Here is a 13706-nt window from a genome sequence, read left to right as displayed (position 1 = left end):
ATTGACTTTGTCAGAAGGTTGTAAAAGGGGATCACATGACCCCCCCCAGGAAGTTGCAACTGTCATAAATATGAGCCAGTTGCCAAGTGGCTGGATTTTGATCACATGACCATGGAGATGCTGCAATGGTCCTAAGTGTGAGAAATAGTTGTAAGTCACTGTTTTCAGTTCCATTGTAACTCTGAAAGGTCACTAAACGAATGGTGGTAAATCAAGGACTACCTACATACTATTTTCTAGGATGGAAAAGGGAAACTTTTCCATCCTAAAATTGTTTTTTTCTTTTTTAGCAAAAAGTTCCTAAGAGGCTTCTAGTTAGTCATAAATGTATTTATTGTCCTTTCTCCACTCAAACAAATCAATTTTGCCACCTATGCTATGCTAATTGTATCACCTTCATCAGCCATTCCTCTGCATGCAAGTTCCATTTTGGGGCATATAATAATCTTGCAGTAATTGTCAACTATAAAAGCAACTTTCCATAACAGATTTCTAATTGTCTAACCATTAATTCAATTAGAAAAACTCCCGTTTCAATTGAACATCTTTTAAAAAAAAATTGGGATCTTTGAAACAAAAAATTCGGTGTTTTTTTAATAAGTTCACCAGGCATGATAAAACGAGTTCTAAGGAAATAACAAGGTAGACCACATTACTTTTATCTTAATGTCCTTTTATGACATTAAAATCCAGCACTACCTACAGCGGCAAAATTTGTCTCTGGGACCAAACTATTTAGAAATGATATCACAGGTACTATAACAATAGACCTGTATGCTTACATTTAACTTTTCCAAAATGGAAGTTTTTGTTTTGCTTTCTGTGGCTACTATGTGTTATACTGAATCAAGTAAATCAAGGGTCCCCAACTTTCAACACCGATCCATGACCTGCGAGGAACTGGGCCACCCAAGCAAGTCCCATCTATGCACATGAGGAATTCAGGCAGTGCACAAAACCAGCTTCCCCCTGCCTGTAAAAGACCACTTTCCACAGAACCAATCCCTGGTGTCCAAAAGATTGGGGGGTCACTGAACTAAGCAATCAAGTAAACTGAATTAAATATTTAATTTAGTAAATTCTTAGTGGACAATTTGCTGTTTGATCTGCTGATTTTTAGTCTTTTTCATCTATTTTATTGCCATTTTACTGTTTACAATCAGTGTTTCTCACCATGATGTGGGGGAATTCTGGGAGTTGAAGTTCAGATATCTTAAAGTTGTCGAGTTTGAAAAACAATAGCCTATTTTTCCATAGTAATCATACAATGGCTTCTGTACTTCTAGTATTAGTAGCAAATTCTTATAATTTGAATTCTTATAATAAGAATTCTTACGATTCTTATAATTAGTTCTTAATGTTAAAAATTATGACAAGCTTGTATCACAATATCAGTAACCTGTCAGGGTTCCAAGTAACAGACCCAACAAAATCAAAACTCTGAGGCCTGGAGTTTCTTTTTAGAGTAGAATAGAATAGAATTTATTGGCCAAGTGTGATTGGACACACAAGGAATTTGTCTTGGTGCATATACTCTCAGTGTACATAAAAGAAAAGATACCTTCATCAAGGTACAACGAGGTTTTATCCATCCAATTCAAAACCCAAAGTTCTTGCCTCTCAGGTCACACATCCATCACAAGGTCCAATCAGATCACAGTCCTCCTTCAACTGCCTCTGGACCACACCCTCCAAACACCTCGTAGGGATGTCCTGGGTTTCCTTGGGAAAGAATGTGATTTTGACTACAATTCCCCCAATCATCTCTATCTTCCTGTTATGTATTCATGTTTGTGCCTTTAAATATTTGAGCGGGAAATCAGCACGTTGCTGATTGGACGAAGCCTCCAGTAGAACTGTATAAAAGGAGAGGTTTTTCTCCCAGCCAGTTGCTGGGTTCACCCTATATTAAAGAGCTGTTGTCACTACCCTGGTCTCCAGCCTCGTTACTTCCAGAACTTAACATTGGCGACGAAGGTGGGATCTCGAGGCTAAGGAGAACCAGAACCGAGCTGAAGCACGATAGACCCGAACCCAGCAAACTCAGGGCAGAAAAGCGGAGATGGCCAGTTACACTCCGCCCGCACCGTTTGACCCGGCTAAGGAGAAATGGGGAACGTATATGACCCGTTTCGTAAGCTTTCTAGAAGCCAACGAACTGCAAGGAGTTCCAGACAACCGAAAAAGGGCTTATTTCTTAAGCCACTGTGGTCCGGAGGTCATTGATATCGCGGAAGCCCTGGCAGAGCCAACGCGTTGCAGTCGGTGTCATGGCCAACTCTACAGACTTTACTAAAAAACCACTTCCCATCAACGCCGTCCAAATACGTGCGGCGGTTTGAATTCGGAGAGCGAAGGCAGATGGAGGGCGAAACCATCGGTGACTACATGGCCGCCCTAAGAAAAGCGTCCAAGGACTGCGGATACCGCGACCTGGGCGAGGTGCTCCTCGAGCAACTCATCCGAGGGGTCAAAGACATCCGTTTGCGGCGGCGGCTGCTAGCAAAGAGCAACCTAACGCTGGCCACGCTCTGGACGAAGCCAGAGCACATGAAATGTCCACCCAAGCGGCGGAGACACTGCAGAAGCCTGTCCCACAAAGGCGGCGCAAGGCAACTCGGTGCACCAGGAGGAGGTTCAGACCGAATCCGACGGTGAAGATGAGGAAGGGGTCTGCCGAACCGAGAAACGCGACAAAGGGGACCGAGATGAATCACGGAAGCTGCGGGGTCAACACCAGCGCCAACGCTGCAAGTTTAAGATGCGACCTGCGGCGGTGTGGGAAGAAAGGGCACCTAGCTCAAGTTTGTCGAGCGGCCCAACCTTCCGCCGAAAATTCAAATCGGCCAATCAGGCGCGGAATCGGCAAGGCGACCCGCGATTGGCTCAAACAAAAAGCGCGGATTCCAACCAAACAACTGTGGTCATAGGCCGCGCCTCAACCGAAGAAGATCTTCACCAAGCCAAAATAGAGGGAGTACGGTGCCGGCTTGAAGTAGACACGGGATCAGCGATCACCATCATGTCCTGGGACACTTTGGCGAAGTCACTGCCGTCTGTCGCGAAGCGCCACCTGCAAGCACAACGGCTACGAGTCCACGACTACCAGGGGAATCGCATCCCTCCTCCGTCCGAGTCGAGTACGGTCCACACAAGAAGACCCTGCCCATCACGATCGTCGAAGGAACTCTGCCCAGTCTGTTGGGACTAGACTGGTTTCGTGCCCTGGGCATGGGAGTGACTGGCATCTACAGGAGTGACTGTAACCTGAAAGACATTCTCTTTAACGAGTTCGAAGATGTCTTCAAGGACTGCCTGGGCAAGTACAAGGGGACCCCTATTTCCTTCAACTTAGACCCCCAGGTAGCCCCCATTAGGCTTAAGGCGAGGAGAGTCCCTTTTGCCCTAAAACCAAAAATCGATAAGGAGCTGGACAAGCTCATAAATCAGGGGATTTTGGTGCCAGTCGATCACGCAAAGTGGGAGACGCCAATCGTCACCCAATAAAGCGGACGGGTCAATTAGAATTTGCGCTGACTACAAGGCGGCGCTTAACAAAGCCTTACAGAAAAGCGCTTACCGGTTCCGTGGTGCAACACTTATTGCACTCTTTGGGGCAAGGGCAAGTCTTTGCAAAGTTAGACTTGGCCCAAGCCTACCAACAACTGCCCGTGAGCGCCCGCTGGCGAAGCCCAAGCGATTGTAACGCACAGGGGGCCTTCAAGTGCACCGATTGCAATTTGGGGTCAGTGTGGCACCAGGGCTGTTCCAAAACCTAATGGAGCGACTACTGCAGGGGCTCCCAGGGTAGTTCCCTACTGATGATGTCCTAATTTCAGGGAAAACATGGAGGAATTGGGGAGGCGGTTAAGAAAGGTTTTGGGCATTTTCCGGACAGCCGGATTAAAAGTCAAGGCAAACAAATGCCAGATAGGGGTCGAATCCGTCGATTTCTTGGGCTACCGGATAGACAAGAAAGGAATTCACCCCACTGAGAGCAAGGTTAAGGCAATTAGGAAGGCTCCAGCGCCCAAAAACAAAGCAGAGCTGCAGGCATTCCTGGGATTGGTAAATTTTTACGCGGTCTTTTTAAAGAACAAAGCAACCGTTGCGGAACCGCTGCATAGGCTCTCAGGAAAAAATACTGTTTGGTCTTGGGGTAAGTCGGAAAATAGGGCTTTTGAAGCAGTAAAGAACCTGCTCTCAAGTGATAGCCTGCTCATCCAATACCACAACTCATTACCCCTAGTGTTGGTTTGCGATGCCTCCCCTTATGGGGTGGGAGCTGTACTCAGCCATAGACTCCCAAACGGCACAGAAGCCCCTATAGCGTTTTACGAAGCCTCCAGTAGAACTGTATAAAAGGAGAGGTTTTTCTCCCAGCCAGTTGCTGGGTTCACCCTATATTAAAGAGCTGTTGTCACTACCCTGGTCTCCAGCCTCGTTACTTCCAGAACTTAACACTTCCCCTCCCCCCTATGTTCCCAAAGCAGCAACCAGCCTTGCTGTGGCAGCCCTGAAGACTTCCAAAATGGTTCCAGGGCTGACATAACCTCTGTAACAAAGAGTTTAATGCATTTCATATGTAAATTCTAATCCTGCTAATTTTATGTAACTTGCTAATGGTGTCAGTGAATTTTTTTTATCTCATAATAAAGCCTAGCTTTTTGACTTACTGTTTTTTTTTAGTTTGATTGTACCTTGTTTTATTGTTCATATTCTATTGTCATGTTTTAGTCTAGTTGGATATCTCTTTACTCCTTGAGATTAGATTGGCCCAGATCCTACAGCCTTTCAAAAATCTATGCACTGAAGTAGTATGTGTAAATGCCTTGGCAGAGGAAAAGATATGCTGCCTAGAATACATTCATGGGGCATGGCCAGCAGCTGCATCATGGGCAGTAAAAGGAGGCTCCAAAGCAATCTCTTTTCTCACCAAGTCCTCATGTTATAAAGGAAGCGCTGGGAGATTTGAACTTTTGAAAATTGCAAGATTCTGTTAATGTAGGCTTACAATAAAGTAGAATTACACCATTTGGCTCATTTAGCCAACCTGTACGATAACATTAAAGGCTTTGCATGTACTCCCAGATATCAGGGTGAGGAAGTGAGGTGATGCCAATAGGGCATTCTTAGTTTATTATATTTTTAAAAAAAACCTCATTATAGAATCTATAATTAGCTATTTTCATTTTTTTAAAACCATTAATAAGGACAATCCAGATTTACAATTCTGAGTAATCTCTATAATTATTAATATTATTCCGTGCCTTATTTTTTTTTGAATGGTTATAATTGTATCTATTTTATAGTGGTTTATAACTGAAAATAAAGAGAGAAACTGTATCAGGTATCAATACTTGTCATCAGATTTACTGAGATGCAGTAATTTTACATAAATGTATGTACGATACAAAATAAACAATAAGAAATTCAAGCAATAAATATGCAAGTACATGTTATATCTTCTTTACATCTTCTAAGTACAATCTCTAAGCACTTTAAATTTTAAATACACTATATCAGAAACAAACAAACAGACCCATAGGAATTAAGAATAGGAACTCATTACTCAATTAAACCTAAATGAAATCATCATCATTGGTATGATTTAAGTTTAGAGCAAAACCATTAAACTAAGCAAAATGAAACAAATAAACGCTCTCTATGCAGCATTTAAAAAAATATCTCCCTTGAGTAGTATTGTTTTGACTTTCTGCTTGAAAAAAAATTCCTTAGGCTTCTTTCAAGAGTTTTGAGAAAGTTACAAAGGAATTTGGAAACTGTAAACATACTTCCTCTCCCCCACCTTCCCTAGTGCTCTCCAGATGCGTCTGGCTTCATTTCCACCATCTCAAGGCAACATTGTATTTGAACAGGCTGTAATCAGAATTGTAATAAAACAGCCAGGCCTGTGCAAAACGTAGCCAATATCTTCATCATCTTCATAAAATGTAAAGTTAATATTATGTACTCTTCTAAAAAATGGTCAGAATTTCTCTATACAATATAATCCCAATGATCTATATAATCTCCATGATTAATTAAACTGCAAAGATGTTAATAGAAATATATTCCTTAATTAGGAATATATGTATTATATTTTAATAAACAAAGATTTCCCTTTCTTACACTCCTTTTAATAGATGTTTATAAAATCTGAAACAAATCAATTTTAATTTCTGATTATTAATATTATTATTTCACATTTTATATTTACTGATAATTTTTTTTGCACATTTTACAGATTATGCAAGTATGACTGAGTCAGCTACAATTCCTATGGTTAACCAACTAAGATTACCTTGACTTTTAACTCATAACAAATCAACCCAATATTTTGAAAATAGTTTCACAACAGATAATTAAATCAAATTCTGCATTCCTCCTAGTTATAACCAAAAACATCTTAACAAGACTGTTATACTATTTCTGTCTAATATAGATCTCCCACATCCCCCAACAAAAGAACAAAAGTTTATAAATTCTCAACCTACAAAGTGAGTCTTGCCGTGGAAGACTTACCATTCATCACTGCAGTGACTCAGAATGCATCAGATATTAACACTGCAATTAAGAAGCCTCCATCGTCATACATTTTCTTAATCTGCAATAAGAAAACCCACCTATTTTAGAAACCTGTATATTAATTCTGTGCCAAACTCAGTTTCATAATTTTTCTAGAAGTTCTTTATCTTTGTGAAAGAGGCTTCCATTAAAAAAAAAAAAAACCAACCTAAAGACTGAGTACCATTGTTTTGTGCCAATGACTTCCAAAATTTTTACAACATGCAGATTCTTTGGCTGCAATTTGAAAGTGGTCCATAGGAATTTCTTCATGATTCAATACACTGAATTCTTTTTGATCAAATGGAATAGCACACAGCTTGACAGGCTATAAGCACGCAGACAAATGATTGTTCAATGAAAGGAAACCTTTACACACACCCCTTGTCCACCTGTAACTACAGAAGTGCAAAAGCACAACACCCCAGGGGTTTCACCCAAATTCTGTTCTTTTGAAAGGAATTTCACAATCAAATCCTCTTCCATCTAATAGAATGATCACAGAATACATTTTTCCCTCCTGGGGCAGCTATGATTTCATGTCTCTTTAATAGAAATTTACTGAATTCCATGGTTCCATTTTTTTATTTCCAAAAAAATCAATAAATTTGGGTTTACTGCGATCGATTGCATCATTTTTAATTGTCACCTTTAAATTGGTCAAATTTGCTAACGCCTAATGATCACCTTAGCTTTTTTAAAAAAATATCTTCCACCGCAGAGATAGGAAACCATGAGTACAATGCGTGGAATGCTTAGAAATTCAATGATTCTGGTCAATTCTGTGTAACAGAGACAAAACGACATGCATAATTGCTCTTTACTGCCTCCACAAATCTTCTCGTAATTTTGGAAATCACGGAAATATGATTAATTTTTTAAAAAACTTCCAAAATACGATGGCAAGGAGAAACGAACGAACAATCGACTTTCCCGTCATCTCTTCATATTGCACATTTAACTCAACAGAGATCGTTCCAATAGTTGGAAAAATCGCCTTTCTAGAATGCCATACGTATCTCTACGCTACATTTAAGTGAGAGAGGGAGGGAAAAAGGGAGGGGGGGAGTGGAAAGGACGAAAAAGAAAAGAAAGCCACGGCAACTCCATCAGACGCCACTAGAGTTCTCCTTTTTCCGACGATCCGAGGTTGTATCCTAAACCCTGTTTACCCCAGAAAGCTAGAAGTGTGCAGACGGCCAGGAGCGAGGAGGGGGAGAGAGAGAAGGAGAGGGAGAGAGGGGGAAAAAAATATTCAGACACAATAAAACTCCGATGGGGAGAGAAAATATGTAGCAGACGGAGGAAGCAGCCGCGGCCTCGAGCAGGAATTGCAAACTTTAACCTGCGCGAACTTCTTTTTCTCCGCCTGGAGAATCTACAACTGCTAGAGACGCCGCCGGACAAGGTGAGGGACCCAGGCTTCAGTCGGGGTGGGAGGAGGAGGAGGAGGAAGAAAAAGAAGAAGAAGAAGAAGGGGGGGAAGGAGGGAGGGGAGAAGGTACCGAGAGGAATCAGCGAAAAAGCCAATCTTTCGCTGTCCCCGCCCGGTGGAAATCCCGAGCGTCTTTTATTCCCTGGCTTGGAGGGAGTAAGGAGAGAAGGAGAGGGACGGGGGCAAGCAGGGAGAAGCGGCTTCTCGGGTTTGGTGGTGAGAAGAATTCTTGGGGTTGTTTTTTTTTTTTTTTTAAATAGGATGGAGGATTATAAACATGGCGCCTTAAAAAAAAAAAAACTACTACAAAACCTGGGTCTGCTAGAGTCAGCCGAGGGAGGGAGGAAGAAGGTTGAATGCGACGGAGGAGAAACAAATGCCGATGGGGGCAGAGATAGAGATGCAGCCGATCCGGAGGTGTGGGGCGTGGGGGGGTGGTTCGCAGGGGTTTTTGCACAAAATCAGAATACAACGGGGTGGGGTGATGGGGGGCGAAGGCGAAGGGGTACTAACCGCCTGGAGAAGCAAGCCTACTGGCTCTTGCAGAAGGCACGGGAGGGGTGGGGATCTCTTTCTCACTCCACCTTTCCTCCTTTCTTCTGCCTCCCGACCCGTTTTTTTTTTCCCCCGGAACCTCGTGTGAATCCGGGGGTGCCCCTTTGCAACCCGGGGGGCGGGAGGGGCTAGTCCGTTCAGCCTCGCTCCCGCAGGAGACGGGAGATTACGGCGAGGAAGGGGCTTCCCGGACCCCTCCCGCGGAGGCGGAGGCGGCGGCGGCCACCTGCGGGGAAGCGGAGGGTGGGGGAGGACGCGGAGGAAAAGGGGGTGTGCATATGCCCGTCGCGAGGCGGGAGCAAAAGACGGGGTGGGGAGCAACTCCGTCCCCGGGAAGGCCTGCTCGGACTGGGGAACCCGGGAGTCGCGTGACTGGAGAGGCCTGGGCGGGTAGCCCTGTTTCGCAGCCGCAGCCTTTTGGATGGGCCTCCCGCTCGGAGACGCCCGCGCTCGCCTTCTAGCTTCGCTGGGGCGGCTTTGGAGCAAGGTCTGGGCCGGATAATGGCAGGCAGGGGTGTGGGCGAGAAGGAAAGCCAGGCCTAAAGGGATGGGGGCTTTCGTGGTCTCTGCAGTCAAAGCCTCTTGGGGTTTAATCCTGGCTTGAAGTAGGAAGTTTTTGCATCCCTCAATCAAGGGGAGGGGAAGGAAGATTGTAGGTTGAAGTTGAAAATGGTGGGGGGGGGAGTGAGGATGAAGATGATCATAATAATTGATAATAGCATCTGACTTTTGCTTTTGCAAGGATAGAAGGGATTGAACTCCAGTCTGTCTGGATTGAACTCCAGCCTGTCTGGATTGAAGTAATATGTCTCTTAGGAGGTTTGAAGAACACAGGTACCACTCCTCTCCACCCCCTCCAAAAAAAAAAAAACAACAACAACCCCAAAGATTAATCAGGAGATGGGGCCAAGGGGATGCACCTTCCAAAGGATGAAGATTGAAGGCATATGCAGAAAAAAGTGCACCTTTTTAACATCCCTCTTTCTGATCTCTATAAATTGCTCATGGAGAATTGCTTTAGACTTTCCTGGAAAATATTTTCTCTGCTTTTTTAAAAAAAAATCAAGTTACTAGATGGGGGGGGGGCTTCTGCTAGTTGAGTTTGTAATGGACTGACATGGTGTACTTCCAGTTTAATGGATGACAGATTTATGTTAATCTGGCTGAGTTGCTAATAGCCATTATTTTGTATTAATTAACACTTTTTTTTCCTTTTAAGGCTTCAGGGTTATCTAGAGACTAAAGTCCAAATCAATAAACCAGAACTTGGTGGGTTTTGTTTGCTTATCTGTTTGCTTATCTGTTCAATTTATAGCCCACCTTTCCTAGAGCTTGATAACAAAGTCATCCTTGCACAAGATTTCAAGAGGCCTGGAAGAGACTGAACAGGTTGTTCTCTTGTGACTGGTTGTGAGAATTCAGATTCCTCTACTAGATACAATGATTGGTTTGACTTGTAGTTTTGTGTTCTGTTCTTGCAGTAAGGTTAAGAATTGTTATATGTGTCTAAAGATATAATAAAGTTTCAAAAACAGATTTATTCCAACCTTGATGTTTTTCCATCCAACCAAAGCTGGACTTGCTTAAGTTCAAAGAGTTGGTGCAGAATTCTTCAGGGGTTCTAACTTGTTGTGCTCTGGATTGCATACATGCCATTTATTTTTATCCAAGGGTGTTGTTTTCCTTGTCCTCACTTAATTAGATGTCCTTTGAGAAGGCATTTTCTTACATAACACCTTCATCTTAAACTACATTGAGCAGACAAATAAAAATAATATTAATCTAAATACTGAATTTTTCCACATGAAATGCATATTTAATCCATGAGCTGATCCACCAATGATGTGTATGTACATTACAAACCTTTGCTCTCCAAAAGAAATCCCCAAAACCCACATAATTAAATAATCTGTCATCATATTAAATGAATGTCTCAAATATGAATTTCATTATCTGATTTTACCAGCACGAACCCATTTCAAAACAACAAATTTAATATCTGTTTTTATTCCCACCATGATGTTTGAATTCTAGCATCTAAATCCTACAACATCTTTTAATTATGAGAACAAATCATGAATAGAATAGAAATTTAGCAAAAAAATAAAAATAGGGCTAGTTATATTGAGTGGCCATTATAAAATGTGCAAAACTATAGAGTGTTTTGGAATAATGGGGTGTTAAAACAGATCTGGGGACAGCTTCTGTTTTAAATGTTATTCCATACACAGTAACCAAGTCAGATATTGCTTGAAATCCCCCCATTTTGGGATAGATCTATGGCAGCATCTCTTCTCTCTATGAAGCTCACTCTTAAAAGCTATAGCATTTCAAGACATCTTGCAAGAATTTATGATCGATTCTATCAGAGGCATGATTGAAATCTGGAATAGGGTCAGCTGGACAGTTAATATAATTCCTCCTAAAAACCCTTTCTAATTTTTTGCAAAATAGTTGTCAGTAATGAGAATTAAAGCAGCAAGAGAGATGGGTAGAGTAAGGAGTCCCTACACATTTTACTCCTCAATTGTTTGCTAACTATAGGGGGCAGTGCTCATCTCCATTTCAAGGCCATAGAGCCAGCGCTGTCCAAAGACATTTCTGTGGTCATCTGATTAGCATGATGTCATGGGATGCTGTTACCTTCCCACTGAAGAGAGTGCATTTAAGGAATTATTACTTTAACATTTTTGGTTGGTAAAATAGTTCATAATCAGCCCAGCCCCTTGATACAGAGCTAATAAAGAGTGGTATCCAAAAATAGGGCAATGGGTTGGGCTAGAACAGGGGTCTGCAAACTTGGCTCTTTTAAGACTTGTGGACTTCAACTCCCAGAGTTCCTCAGTCAGCAAAGCTGTTGAAGTTGACAAGTCTTAAAAGAGCCATGTTTGCAGACCTCTGGGCTAGAAGATCTCCAAAATCCCTTCCAGCTATATGATTCTATGAAATTATTGTACTGAGTGGGTTAGTTTCAGTTTGTGACACCTGAGAATTTGGAGAGTCTAAGAGATAGGCAAATATAGACCAGTCTTCAATCTCTTATGATTAAGGTGGCTTGAGAGCCTGGTGGCTTCTTGGCTATATTCTTGGCTTTTTGGTTCTTGAGGAATTTTGATATTTTAATCCTAACCCTAACCCCAGTTAAAATAATTTCTGTTATATCACTTCATTACTAAATTTTTATTAACAGGTCTAGTAAATTATAGTTTTTAACAATGCTATCTGGACTACATCAAGTTAAACCAATAAACACAATGGAATAAAATAACAATTTTATAAATATTTTCTTCCTCAGTAAATTTTCCGTAGATTAACTGAAAGTGAAATGAATTTTACAGTACATGTATACAATGAAAGCAGACATTCTACCTGAAAAATATCTTGAATGTGGAATATTACATAAAAATTTCAACAAGTTATTACATTATTCCAATTTGGCAACTGTTTTCAATGCTAATGAAATCCTTTGAATCTGGGGTTTCAAACTCAAGGCACGGGGGCCACCCTAGAAACAGCAAAGGACTGGCCCGCAGTGCCTCTGCCAGCAAAAATGGAGCTCGGGAGAGCCACGTGTGGCCCTTCTAAACTCTGTTTTTGCTGTCAGAGGGTTACAGGATGCTGTTGCAGCCGAAAATGGAGCTTGGGAGCCTGTTTTCACTGGGAGAATGCTTGGGCCACCACAGGCCCCCCCAACATGAGTGATGTCGAACTGGCCACACCCACCTTGGCCACGCCCACTCTCTGGGTTGGTCAAACACAACCCTGATGTAGCCCTCAATGAAATCAAGTTTGACACCCTTGCTTTAAACCATATTTAATGAATTGGGTAGGCTATTTTCTTTATATTTAATAAATGACAAATGTAACTTGTGTAACTGAAAGATCTAGCAGTCATTTTCTATAAAACCATACCCTCCAATTAAAAGATAAAAATAATTTTTGACCAGAAGATCGCTTATTTTGGTTTGTTATAATGTGTGAAACTTGTTTAAGGAAATTTGCTTGAGAAAGCTAATTTAAATGGACCCACTTGCCCAATCATAACCGAGTTTTCATATCTCTTTTGGACTGGCAACCTAGGTCTTGGATATCTCTATCAGATAAAAGAGTTGAGAAAATGAAATAGTTCTGCAGGACATAAATTAACTTGACACTTTTCACATTGGCTTCAAAGTAGGCTGCAAGCCAAAGATTGCCTTAGTTGGCTTGATGACTGATCTGTGTCTGACAGTTAACAAAATAACTTTTTTGGTTTTTTTTAATACCATCAGCCATGATATCTATCCATTTGAATCATTTTGGGCATTTGGAAACAGGAGCACTGCTATACATTGCTCTATTCTGTATAATTTTTCAGTAACATCTTTTAAGTTAGAAACTAATGCTGCTTTGCAGTTGATAATTGGCTGTACCAGAGCAAATAAGCTAAAGCTAAATTCAAATAAGAGTAGAGCTAATTGAGAAGATGGCAGTTGATGTATCTCTCTGTTAATAGCACCAATTTGAGCTAGTGATTAAAGCACCAAGCTAGAAACCAGAGATTGAGCTCATATCCCACCTTAGCCAGTCTCTCTCAGTCCAGCTCATGTCATTGGGTTGTTGTGGGGAAAATAGGAGTTTTAGATACATTCATCACCTTGAGTTATTTATAAAAAAAAATAAAGGCTGGCTTTAAAAAATCTAAATTATAGATAGAATGCTTCATTTTCAGAAACAAGTATTCAGTTTGAGAATATTCCTCTGAGAATTGCTTTCTGATTTCTTAGATTGAAACCAGAATCATCATCTTTCACCTTTGGTCAATACCTTCACTTTTAGAAGGAAATAACCTAAAGTGAGGTAGGTGCTATCTATGTAACATTGCCTCTGCAGGTTTGACATCACACAAAGTTGAAAGAGACAATGCTACACCTGTCCTAAAAGCATTATACTGGCTACCAGTTTGTTTTCAAATGGAACACAATATGCTGGTTGTTCTCTTTGAAATGTTATTTGGCTTGGGGTCAGATTTCCGGAAGAAATGCCTTCATCCCTAAGAAGTTTCTGTCTTCACCACAATTAACTGAATTCATCTGAAGAGATGTGTCTATACCTAGCACAGGCTTATCTCATGGCAACTTGTTCCAATTCTTGCTCCAGTTTTTTTGGA

General features: G+C 41.5%; 2 protein-coding genes across 14 annotated transcripts in view; one reads left to right on the top strand and one right to left on the bottom strand.

Annotated features, from left to right (window-relative positions):
• The window catches only part of VIPR2 (vasoactive intestinal peptide receptor 2), a 224647-nt gene extending 215859 nt beyond the window's left edge, over window positions 1–8788 (bottom strand). The window contains exons 1-2 of one of the 3 annotated variants that reach the window (XM_058179768.1): window positions 8516–8788; window positions 6526–6607 (exon numbers count right to left, since the gene is read on the bottom strand). The gene's annotated coding sequence lies outside the window, so the exon portion shown is untranslated. Of the gene's footprint in view, window positions 1–6525; window positions 6608–8314; window positions 8402–8515 lie in introns of those variants that run through there. The other 2 variants (XM_058179769.1, XM_058179771.1) reach the window with 2 other exon arrangements.
• ZMYND11 (zinc finger MYND-type containing 11) overlaps window positions 7736–13706 on the top strand; it is a 124765-nt gene continuing 118794 nt past the window's right edge. For 2 of the 11 annotated variants that reach the window (XM_058179756.1, XM_058179754.1), the window contains exon 1: window positions 7740–7975. The gene's annotated coding sequence lies outside the window, so the exon portion shown is untranslated. Of the gene's footprint in view, window positions 7976–13706 lie in introns of all 11 variants that reach the window. The other 9 variants (XM_058179761.1, XM_058179758.1, XM_058179763.1 and 6 more) reach the window with 6 other exon arrangements.

The sequence above is a fragment of the Ahaetulla prasina genome, chromosome 4, assembly GCF_028640845.1.
Source record: "Ahaetulla prasina isolate Xishuangbanna chromosome 4, ASM2864084v1, whole genome shotgun sequence".
NCBI lineage: Eukaryota > Metazoa > Chordata > Lepidosauria > Squamata > Colubridae > Ahaetulla > Ahaetulla prasina.
Note: the sequence above shows the minus strand (reverse complement) of the source record. Positions and strands in the feature narration are given on the sequence as shown.